At 40.9% G+C, this 11,521-nt stretch overlaps 1 long non-coding RNA gene across 1 annotated transcript; it reads left to right on the forward strand.

Moving 5' to 3' along the window:
* Nucleotides 1–1,093: 1,093 nt before the first annotated feature.
* LOC113607803 (uncharacterized) lies at nucleotides 1,094–2,311 on the forward strand. The gene is made up of 2 exons (XR_003428083.1): nucleotides 1,094–1,507; nucleotides 1,628–2,311. It is a non-coding gene; the product is annotated as an uncharacterized LOC113607803 (long non-coding RNA).
* The last annotated feature ends 9,210 nt before the right edge of the window (nucleotides 2,312–11,521 follow it).

Raw genomic sequence — 11,521 nt, forward strand, 5'->3', positions numbered from 1 at the left:
GAAACAACTGAGGAGGTACTACTGGCATCTAATGCACAGAGGTCAGGAATGCTACTAATAATACTATGATGCACAGGACAGCCCCTCGCAACAAAGAATTATCTGGCCCAAAATGTTAATAGTGGAGAAACTGTGACTTAGAGTATTGCAGTAGACTCTTAACAGATCCACTCCTGCCTCCCAGAATGATCCTTTTATAATGTAAGTCTCAGATCACATCACTCTCTTCTGCTCAAAATCTTCCAGTGGCTTCCCAAGTCCCTCAATGTAAAAGCTAAAGTTCTTATGAAGACCTACAAGGCCATACATGATCTTACCTCTATCCTCCTCCTCCACCCCCCATCTTACCCTGCTACATCTCTGACCTGGTCTCCTACTTCTCTCTCCTTCATTCACACTGCTCCAGGCACAATGGCTTCCACCAACAGGCTATGTACACTCCCACCTCTGGGCTTTGGTACCTATGGTCACTCCGCCTAAAAACACATTTTCCCCCAGATATCTGTATGACTACTTTCCTCACTTCCTTCAGGTCTCTACTCAAATATCACTTCATCAGAGGTCTTCCCTGACCACTCTTCATAAAACGACAGGAACCTCTCTTCACCCCATCTCAGCACTCTTTATTCCCTCCTACTCTGCTTTATTTGTATCCATAGCACTTACCATCAACTGACATATTTGTTTGCTTTTTGGTTGACTCCCACCAATAGAACATATGCCCCACAAGCAAAAACTTTTCCTTTATCCCCCGACCTAAGAACTATTCCTTGCACACAGTAGGAGATTGGTAAGTAATGGCTGAATGGATGAATAAGTGAATGAACAAGTGGAGCTGGAAAGACCAGTTAGGAAGAAACTAGAAAGACCAATGAAGGCCAGAAATGTGGATATAATCTTAGAATTGGCCTAAAGAAGAGACTGCCCAAGAGTGATTATCTTGTCATATGCCATACAAATCACCTTGTCTTCTCCATCAAATAGAGACAGAGAGAGTAACGGGGAATTCTATTTTATATCAATATAAGAACATTATAATAATCAGAAGTATACAATAATGAAATGGATAATCTTTAAAGTATTAACACCCTCAATCAACCTCTCAGCACGTAGGATGCAGTAACAAACTACTCTCCCATAATTTTCCCCTCTGCTTATCCTTTTGGATTCAGTTCAAATGTCACCACCTCTACCAAGGTTTTTCCAAACTCCCTCAAACAGAGTTAGCCACTGCTACTTATGGTCCTCAGAGCAATCTGTCCACTTATCCCAATTTACTAAAAGTGTTTGTTAATATATTATTATGACTGAATTGTGCCCTCCTTACCTCCAAAATTCATATGTTGAAGCCCTAACCCCACCTGTGACTGTATTGGAGACAGGGCCTGTAAGGAGGTGATTAAAGTTAAATGAGGTCAAGAAAGTAACTTCAGAGGAGGATCTGATGGATATGGAAGTGGTCGTGGATTGGGGGATGGCTATAATGGGTATGGAGGAGGACCTGGAGGTGGTAATTTTGGAGGTAGCCCTGGTTATGGAGGAGGAAGAGAAGGATACGGTGGTGGAGGACCTGGATATGGCAACCAGGGTGGGGGCTACGGAGATGGCTATGAAAACTATGGAGGAGGAAATTATGGAAGTGGAAATTTTAATAATTTTGGAAATTATAATCAGCAGCCTACTAACTATGGCTCAATGAAGAGTGGAAACTTTGGTGGTAGCAGGAACAAGGGGGGACCATATGGTGGAGGAAACTATGGTCCAGGAGGCAGTGGAGGAAGTGGAGGTTATGGAGGGAGAAGCCAATACTGAGCTTCTTTCTACTTACCATGGGCTTCTCTGTATAAATAGGAGAGGATGAGAGCCCAGAGGTAACAGAACATCTTCAGGTTATCGAAATAACAATGTTAAGGAAACTCTCATCTCAGTCATGCATAAATATGCAGACTACACCAGAGTAAGATGCAGAGAGCCATTTTGTGAATGGATTGGATTATTTAATAACATTACCTACTGGGGAGGAAGGATTGTAAAAAAAAAAAAAAAAGCCTTTGAGACAGTTTCTTAGCTTTTTAATTGTTGTTTCTTTCTAGTGGTCTTTGTAAGAATATAGAAGCAGTCCTTTGATAATGTTAAATTTGTAAGTTTCAGGTGACATGTGAAACCTTTTTTAAGATTTTTCTTGAAGTTTTGAAAAGCTATTAGCCAGGATCATGGTGTAATAAGACATAACGTTTTTCCTTTAAAAAAAATTTAAGTGCATGGGTAGAGTTAAAAAGCTGTTATACGTTTATAATTTAATAAAATAATTCTAAAGGAAAAAAAGTTAAATGCGGTCATAAGGGAGGAACCTTGATCAAATAGAACTGCTGTCCTTATAAAAGAGGAAGAGACACTAGAATCTCTCTCTCTCTCTCTCTGCCTCGAGGACAGAGTGAGAAGGCAGCAGTCTGTAAGCCAAGAAGAGAGCTCTTACAAGAAGCCAAATCCTGCCAGAACCTTGATCTTGGACTTCTCAGTCTCCAGAACTGCGAGAAAATAAATTTCTTTTGTTTAAGCCACCCAGCCTAGCAGATTAAAACATATACCTTTTCACCTCTAGACTGAAAAATTACTTTATGTCCCCATTTACTGTTATATCCCCAGACCACAATATGGCAACTTTAATAAAATGTAGGCACCACGACATATTTTTATGGAATGATACAGAGTACAAATACGTTTTTAAAAACCATATTAAAAAGTCATCAAAGTCAAATGACTTTCAAATGCTTAACCAATGACTATTCTTCCCTTCATTCTCGCTAAATAAACCATAATTTTGTTCAGGAAGGCAATGAGACAACTAAATATTCGTTTTCCCAGCCTTCCTCAAAGTTTAGTGTGCCCATGTGACACAGTTTTAGCCAGTAAAGTCATGAAAAGCTTCTAAGAATTCTGGGGAAATGGTTGCTTTAAATACAAAATAGGACATAGAAGAAGTGCTAGTTCTGCCTTTCCCCCTTTCTTCTTCCTCAAACATTCCTGCTGGAGCTACAGGAGCCATCTTGTAACTATGAGATCATAAGCACAAAGGCTGAAAGCAAACACTCTAAGGATGCAGACTGGAAAAACAGAAATAGCCTGGAATCCAAATGGTATTGTGAGTATCTGAACCCATGCCAGAACCATCCTTTCTCCTCCAGACTTCTTGTCAAGAAAGCTAATCCCTACATTTTAAGTCATTGTTAGGTTTTTCTACTACTTACAGCTGGAGACATTCCTAATTAACACAAACAAGAAGCATACTAGAGAATCAAGAGGAAGAGAATTCTTACTAGTCTGAATCCTCTATTCCTTATCAGCCACTGGCCCCTAACCATAAATGAATTTCTCTTATTAGCATGAGATTGGAGATCATCTAGCAAATTTAAAAAATACAGAGTAGATATAAAAGGAGGACTGCACAGTAACAGACACCAGACAATCACTCTTCCTAATAAGTCCTTATTTTTATAAGAATAACATTATAACTCTGTCTTCTTCAAAAATGGCTTTCAAGTTGCTTGCACATATAAAAGATAGATAAGATAGACAGACAGACAGACATCCTAGGACAATAGTAATCATCAATGGGGTATAGGTCATAAAGTTGAAGAAAATCACAGCAAGTACCAAAAAACCCACACTGAAGGTAGCTATTGCAATTCATGACTGAATTTTGCTCTGTGTATCCTGGAAGCCAAATCAAAATCAAAAGGAGGGCTTCCCTGGTGGCGCAGTGGTTGAGAGTCCGCCTGCCGATGCAGGGGACACGGGTTCGTGCCCCGGTCCGGGAGGATCCCACGCGCCGCGGAGCGGCTGGGCCCATGAGCCATGGCCGCTGGGCCTGCGCGTCCAGAGCCTGTGCTCCACAATGGGAGAGGCCACAACAGTAAGAGGCCCGTGTACCGCAAAAGAAAAAAAAAAAAAAAAAAAAATCAAAAGGAAGGGAGTGAAATTCAAACTATTAACTCTCATTGTCTAATGGAAGAAGTATATCAGTTTTGTTACGAGACAACCATTATCAGTTGAAGCAAGGATTGGAAAACTTTTTTCTGCAAAAGGCCAGACTAAATATTTTAGGCTTTGCAGGTCGTATCATTGCTGTGTCAACTACTCAACTCTGCCTGTGTAGCACAAAAAGAGCCGTAAACAAATGAGTATGGCTGTATTCCAATAAAACTTTATTTACAAAGACAGTCAACTGGCCAAATATGTCCTACAGGCTATAGTTTGCTGACCCCTAAGTCAGAAGATTCTTGGATGTAAGCACCAGACCTCTTCTGGCAGTGCAGGAATTTGGCTTGAGTGCAACAGCCACTAGCATCAATGCTACTTCAGTGACAGAAACTCAACCTTGCAGGTGATGCTACCTGCCTCTACAGCCAAAGAGAGAAAGTTAGCTCCCCATTACCTTTTCTCTCATGTCATTAAGTCCTAAACCAAGTGTGGTGTGGGCATACGGTATTGGTGAAAGCTAGGTCACTGCCAGTGCCCTAGAAGCAAGGAAGTTTGAGAAGCAACTATCTAAATTTTTATCTCCTTTAGGGGACAGCATCTTTGCCACCAAGAAGACTCATAAAACGGGGGACACGCGGCTTCCCTGGTGGCACAGCAGTTAAGAATCTGCCTGCCAATGCAGGGGACACAGGTTCGAGCCCTGGTCTGGGAAGATCCCACATGAGCACGTGTGCCACCACTACTGAAGCCCGCATGCCTAGAGCCCGTGTTCCGCAACAAGAGAAGCCACCACAATGAGAAGCCCGCGCACCGCAACAAAGAGTAGCCCCCACTTGCCGCAACTAGAGAAAGCCTGCATGCAGCAATGGAGACCCAACTCAGCCATAAAAAAACAAATAAATAATTTTTTTTTTTAAAACGGGGGACACAAAGTGCTATGCAGTAAAAAACAAATGACAACTATCCATTTCAGTTAACTCTTACTTATACCTTCCTTCCATATATAAATTGTTTTTTTTTTAAATACTCCAGCCTATCATCATCACTAATCAACAGGGAAATGCACATCAAAACCACAATGAGGGCTTCCCTGGTGGCACAGTGGTTAAGAATCTGCCTGCCAATGCAGGGGACACGGGTTCGAGCCCTGGTCTGGGAAGATCCCACATGCCGTGGAGCAACTAAGCCCGTGCGCCACAACTACTGAGCCTGCACGTCTGGAGCCCGTGCTCCACAATGGGAGAGGCCACGACAGTGAGAGGCCCGTGCACCGCGATGAAGAGTGGCCTCCGCTTGCCGCAACTGGAGAAAGCCCACGCACAGAAATGAAGACCCAACACAGCCAAAAATTAATTAATTAATTAATTAATTTTAAAAAACACCACAATGAGATATCACTTCACATCTGTCAGAATGGCCATCACCAAAAAGACCAGAAATAACAAGTGGTAGAGAGGATGTGGAGAAAACCATTCTCATGCACGCACTATTGGTAGGAATGTAAATTGGTGCAGCCTGTGAAAAACAGTATGGAGGTTTCTCCAAAACCTAAAAATAGAACTACCATATGATCCAACAATTCCACTCCTAGGCATATATCTGAAGAACATGAAAATGCACCCCAATGTTCAAAGCAGCATTATTTACAATAGCCAAGATATGGAAGCAACCTAAGTGTCCATCAACAGATGAATGGATAAAAATGTGATACACACACACACACACACACACACACACACACACACACAATGGAATACTACTCATCCATAAAAAAGAATGAAATTTTTGCCATTTGCAGCAACAGAGATGGAGGGTATTATGCTAAGTGAAATAAATCAGACAGAGAAAAACAAATACTCATATGTAGAATCTAAAAATACAACAAACTAGTGAATATAACAACAACAAAAAAAGCAGATTCACAGATATTGAGAACAAACTAGTGGTTACCAGTGGGGAGAGGGGAATGGGGAGGGGAAAGATGGGGCAGGAGATTAAGAGGTACAAATTGCTATGTATAAAATTCATAAGCTATAAGGATATATTGTACAACACAGGGAATATAGCCAATATTTTATAATAACTATAAATGAAATATAACCTTTAAAATTTGTGAATCACTATGTTGTACACTTGAAACATAGACTATTTACCTCAACTATACCTCAATAAAAAAAAACAGTAGAGAAAAAAATACACTCCAGCCTAACATATTGTCACTAACCCTAACAAACTAAAAATGCTCTCACCTTCTCCCCAAAAAAGGGACAACACACAGTCTCATTAGTTGCAACATCCCAGCATTAAATTCTAAGGAATTTATCTCTATTTGTTGAGTGCTTTAAGTACCAGGTACTATTCTAAGCCTTAATGCCTTTCTTTGTTCATGCTGCTATTTCTGACTGGAATAGCCTTATCTCTCCTTATCTCCCTTTGTTTCCAGGAAAACTCTTAATCTTCAGGTGTCCTCTAACTGGCCATCTCTGATGCAGTCCTGCCCAAAAGTTTGAATAGGTCTTCCTCCCTTAGGATATTAGAGCACCTCATGAAAACTCTTCTCACCTTATTTACCACAGGTGTCTTACATTTCCAGCCAGACTATAAGTCCCTTTGGTAAGGGAATGTTTCATTCATTCATTTCCACTCCCTCAGTACCTAATCAAAGCCTCATACATAGAAGGTTCTCAACAGTTATACCTACTGAATCCAAACAAATCTAAACAATAAGAACATCACATACCTTTTGGCCCAGCCGCCTAATTTCCTTTTGTCTTGCTCTGATTCCTCTTATATCCCAGGATATATTCAAGGCAGTTTTCAAGGCTGCCTTAAATATCTCTCCTAAATATTTAAAATCCTGCAGCAACACAAGTGCTTCTTTAAAAAGATGATTATAAATAAGTTCTTTATAAACCCAAAAGCAGTTTGAAGGTCCACTGTGTCGTCAAAGCATAAGACCATTTTAAAAGGTATATCCCATTTTAAGGACTCCTAGACTCAAAACACTTTTAGACACAGATTTCTCTTTAATGAGCTCCCATCTTTCTTGCCACTGAAATCTTTCTTCTCAATTAAGCTTAGACTCCAACTATAGTGTTCCACTGTGTCAGCCAAGGCTTCAGAAAAGAAGTACCTTCTATAATATATGACAATCCCTAACATTTATGCAGTTCTTTTTTTTTTTTTTTTTTTTTTTGCGGTACGTGGGCCTCTCCCTGTTATGGCCTCTCCCGTTGCGGAGCAAAGGCTCCAGACGCGCAGGCTCAGCGGCCACGGCTCACGGGCCCAGCCGCTCCACGGCATGTGGGATCCTCCCGGACCGGGGCACGAACCTGTGTCCCCTGCATCGGCAGGCAGACTCTCAACCAATGCGCCACCAGGGAAGCCCTATGCAGTTCTTTACAATCAACAAAGCACAGTAGTATCCAATTTAATTTTTGCATACAATCCTGTGAGATTTCTCCTCACAAGCAAAGCCCAGTCCCAAAGCCGTCTCTCGTGGACTACTACCACCACCAGGGCCACCCCCAACCCCACCAAACAGACACAGACACACACAGACACACACACACAAACAGACACACACACACACACACACACACACACACACACACACACACACACATTTGCTATAGCTCTTCTCACTCATACAGATAATCTATTATCCATAGTGAAGTGTGAGTAGCCTAAGGGAAGGAACCAGGCCTACCAGTGTATAGCACAGTAAATGTTTGATAATTGTCTGCTGAATAAACAAACCAAAGTGAGTTAGGCAAAACAGTCAGCATTTTTATTTCAATAAAGTAGAAACTGAGATGACTTTCCCAAATTTTCCTAGCTAAGACTATAATCAGGGTATTCTTGATTTTCAATTCAGGACTCTTTTTACCATGCTGCCCTCTCCACGGATTGGTCAGTGTACAAAAGAAGGAGTCCTGAACTGGGACTCATAAGTCCCGGTCCTCAGACAAGCCACTTAACTTCTCTGAGCATCAGCTTCCTCATTTTTTACAAGCGGGAACAATCACACAGTCTTTTCCTCTCAGAACACACTGTGAAGACTAATATAAGATAATGTGAGTAGAAGTGACTTGAAGAGTGAAATGATACACTAGGCTATAGACAATGCTTAGGTTGATGACTCCCACTGTCACTGACAAAGTCAAAATCAGTCTGCCCTAGAAGTAACATATTTATCCTAATAGCTAAAACATCAGCTTTATTATCCTCATTTTACAGATGAGAAAACTGAGGCACAGAGAGCATAACACTTGCCAAAGACTGCAAACCTAGTAAGTATTAGACCTGGAATTAGATAGAATTCTAGTCCATCACATCCTAAAGATCTTCCCATACTGCTTCGCCAACATTACAGAATAAAAGCTTTCAATTGCTTCTAGACTGATGGAACAGTGCTAATCTTGAGTTGAGAACATTTCATTGTCTCTCAGACCAAATCAAACTAAGTTAGCCTTGTAGGTAAGTGCAGCTTGACTGCCATCCCTGTTGTGCCACACCTCAGTAGGATGAGCTAAAAATTGAATATGTATATTAGACAATGTTCTGACATGAATTTTGAAATTATTTTAACTAGACTGAAAATCTGACAGGAAAAGCAAAAGTGAACAATCTATTTTTTTTTTTTTACCATTCATTACAGTGATTATGAAACATGGAAAGAGCCTAGGCTTTGAAATCAGACAGTTCAAACTTAAGAGTAGAAAAGAAAAACCTAGACAAAGGCCAGGAGAAGGGAATTAGCAGAGAGGATCAAGATATGACAATGGCTGGAGCAAGTAGGACTGGTAGTGAGACCTAAGAAAACACAGTCCCCTATCCTCTTCTTCCTCCCCAAACACCCCCACAACCTGCAAGAAACCTAACCTGTGATGCTTCTTTTCTCCCTACAGCACCTGAACAATGCAGATTAGTAAGTCACTGAGAAAGTCTAAAACCCTCCTTTGCTAACACTTCCTCCTAAATGCCTCTCCGGAGACAGACAGGCTGTCAGAAGACACATGTTGTCATCATACTGTCCTTCATACAGTTTGGGATAGCGTTTTTTTTTGGTAGTGATGTAGCTGCTATTACTTGCAGCTTTAAATACCCACATACGTGTAGCCAGCAATTATTTTATTTGGGAAGAGAGTGTAAACAAATTTGTTTTAAAGAACATATTTGGAATTTACAAAAGAGGAAAGCCATGTAAATACATAATTTTCTCAGCAAGAGCTCTGGCATAGGGCAGGTATCTGACCCAGCAGTGCCACAGTCGAAACCCCTTCCTGTAGTAAGAGCCTCTTAGACCTCACCAAGGCCTATAAACATATTTTAAATAAAAACAACAGACTCACAGTTGCTGTATGATCCAGCAATCCCACTCCTGGGCATATACCCAGACAAAACAATAATTTGAAAAGATACATGCACCCCTATGTTCAGAGCAGCACTATTTACAATAGCCAAGACATGGAAACAACCTAAATGTCCATCGACAGATGAATGGATAAAGAAGATGTGGTATATATATTCATTGGAATATTACATAGCCATTAAAAAGAATGAAATAATGTCATTTGTAGCAACGTGGATGGACCTAGAGATTATCATACTAAGCAAAGTAAGTCAGAAAGATAAATACCACAGGATATCACTTATATGTGGAAACTAAAGTACAACACAAATGAGCATATCTACAATACAAAAATGGACTCACAAATATAGAGAACAGACTCGTGGTTGCAGCGGGTGGGGGGGAAGGATTGGGAGATTGGAATTAGCAGATGCAAACTATTCAATATTATATATGGGATGGATAAACAACAAGGTCCTACTGTATAGCACAGGGAACTATATTCAATAACCTGTGATAAACCATAATGGAAAAGAATATATATATATATATATGTGTGTGTGTGTGTGTGTGTATAACTGAGTCACTTTGCTGTACAGCAGAAAATAAACACAACATTGTAAATCAACTATACTTCAATAAAAGTAAAAAAAAAAAAAAAAGACTCACAACCCAGAATTCATTTTCTCGATAACTTCCATCAGGCACTTTCGAGGACCAGCCAATGAATCAGAGACAACAGATAAAAATTAATCATGAAAACAGGAAGAATGAGCTAAGTACTCCATCAGAAGAAAAAAAGGGATTAATTTTTACTGTGAAGGTCAGAGAGGCTTCACCAGGTAACCCCCTCCCCTTAAAAGTCCCCTCCACACTGTTCTCAGATTCTGACATCTCACACCAGACATCTGAAATAGGACTCCAAGGGATTCTGTCAAATTGTGAAGAAAGGAGTTGGCTAAGCCAGGTAGAGGAGAAGGAAAAGGCAAAATGGAAGAGTATACGTACTGGGCTACGTCTAAGGAATGGCCAGTGACCATGACTGGAGTGCAGGGTACACAGAAGAATAAATAAGAAATGAGGCAGGAAAGGCACATTTGGGTCAGATCTTAGAAGGCCTTGAATGCCAGCCTAAGGAACTTGAAATTTATTCTACAAACAAGGGGAACTATTATTAAGCAGAGCTATGGTGTTTGACATATTTTAGAAAGATCACTCTAGAAGTATGTAAGGTAAGGGAAGATTAGAAGTGGTAAGACTTAGGAATCTACTGTGTTATAATAGTCTAGTTAAGAGATGGTAAGAGCAGCCCAACATTGTCTACACTGTCTATACCCCAGGTCTACACTGGGGAGGGGAGAAGGGAGAGGAAGCCTGGTAAGAAGAATCAGAGCCCAAGGTGGTGAGAAGGGCATCCACACATGGGGCAGGGCAGAGGACTGATTACAGTGAGGAGGGCATCCATATTGGGTGTGGGGAGGGTTGCCTGATACAGTATGTCAGAGCCCAAGGTGAAGAAGTGAAGGAGTCCCAATGGTAGAGCAGCCTGGGTTAGGGTGTTGGAACCCACGCAGAATGAGGAGGGCATCCACACAGTGGGAAGAGCCTATAATAGGGAGCTGGAACTTCGTTTCCTCACTCTGTCTACTGAGAGGGCCTGGGAGCAGCACCAACCCAATAGCAATAAGCATACCCAGCAGCCAGACCTTGGTTTCTAAATACTACTAAACAATAAAAGGAACTATGGCTCCTTGGTGAAATGGATTATTCCAGGCCTGGGGCACAGAACGCACAAATGAATCTAGAATATCTTGTTTGGTCAGAAAGAAAGGGAGTGGTCAAAGAGTAATAGGGACATAAAAGTAGACAGAAGCCAACCTGAATGGGGCTCCTAGTAGCCAAATCAGGGAGAATTTGAACATCAATAAAAAATGATATAGCAATAGATTGCTACCCATTGAATAAAGTAGGAAGCCAAGAGTCCAAACAGATACAAATAACTAACTATATTGAAAGTCTGGCAAAGAGAAAGATATTTACATAGTTTCATAGTACCTTCCTATAAAATACTTATTAATTATAGCTTCACAGTGGAGAAGCCTGGCAGACACCGTCCTGAGCAAGTTAGCAAACTGAACATCAACAGTAATGAGACAATGGCAGCAAAATATAATAGAATATGGACTC

Source organism: Aethalodelphis obliquidens, unplaced genomic scaffold (assembly GCF_003676395.1).
Source record: "Aethalodelphis obliquidens isolate GAN/ISIS:26980383/991018 unplaced genomic scaffold, ASM367639v1 scaffold50, whole genome shotgun sequence".
Taxonomy (NCBI): Eukaryota; Metazoa; Chordata; class Mammalia; order Artiodactyla; family Delphinidae; genus Aethalodelphis; species Aethalodelphis obliquidens.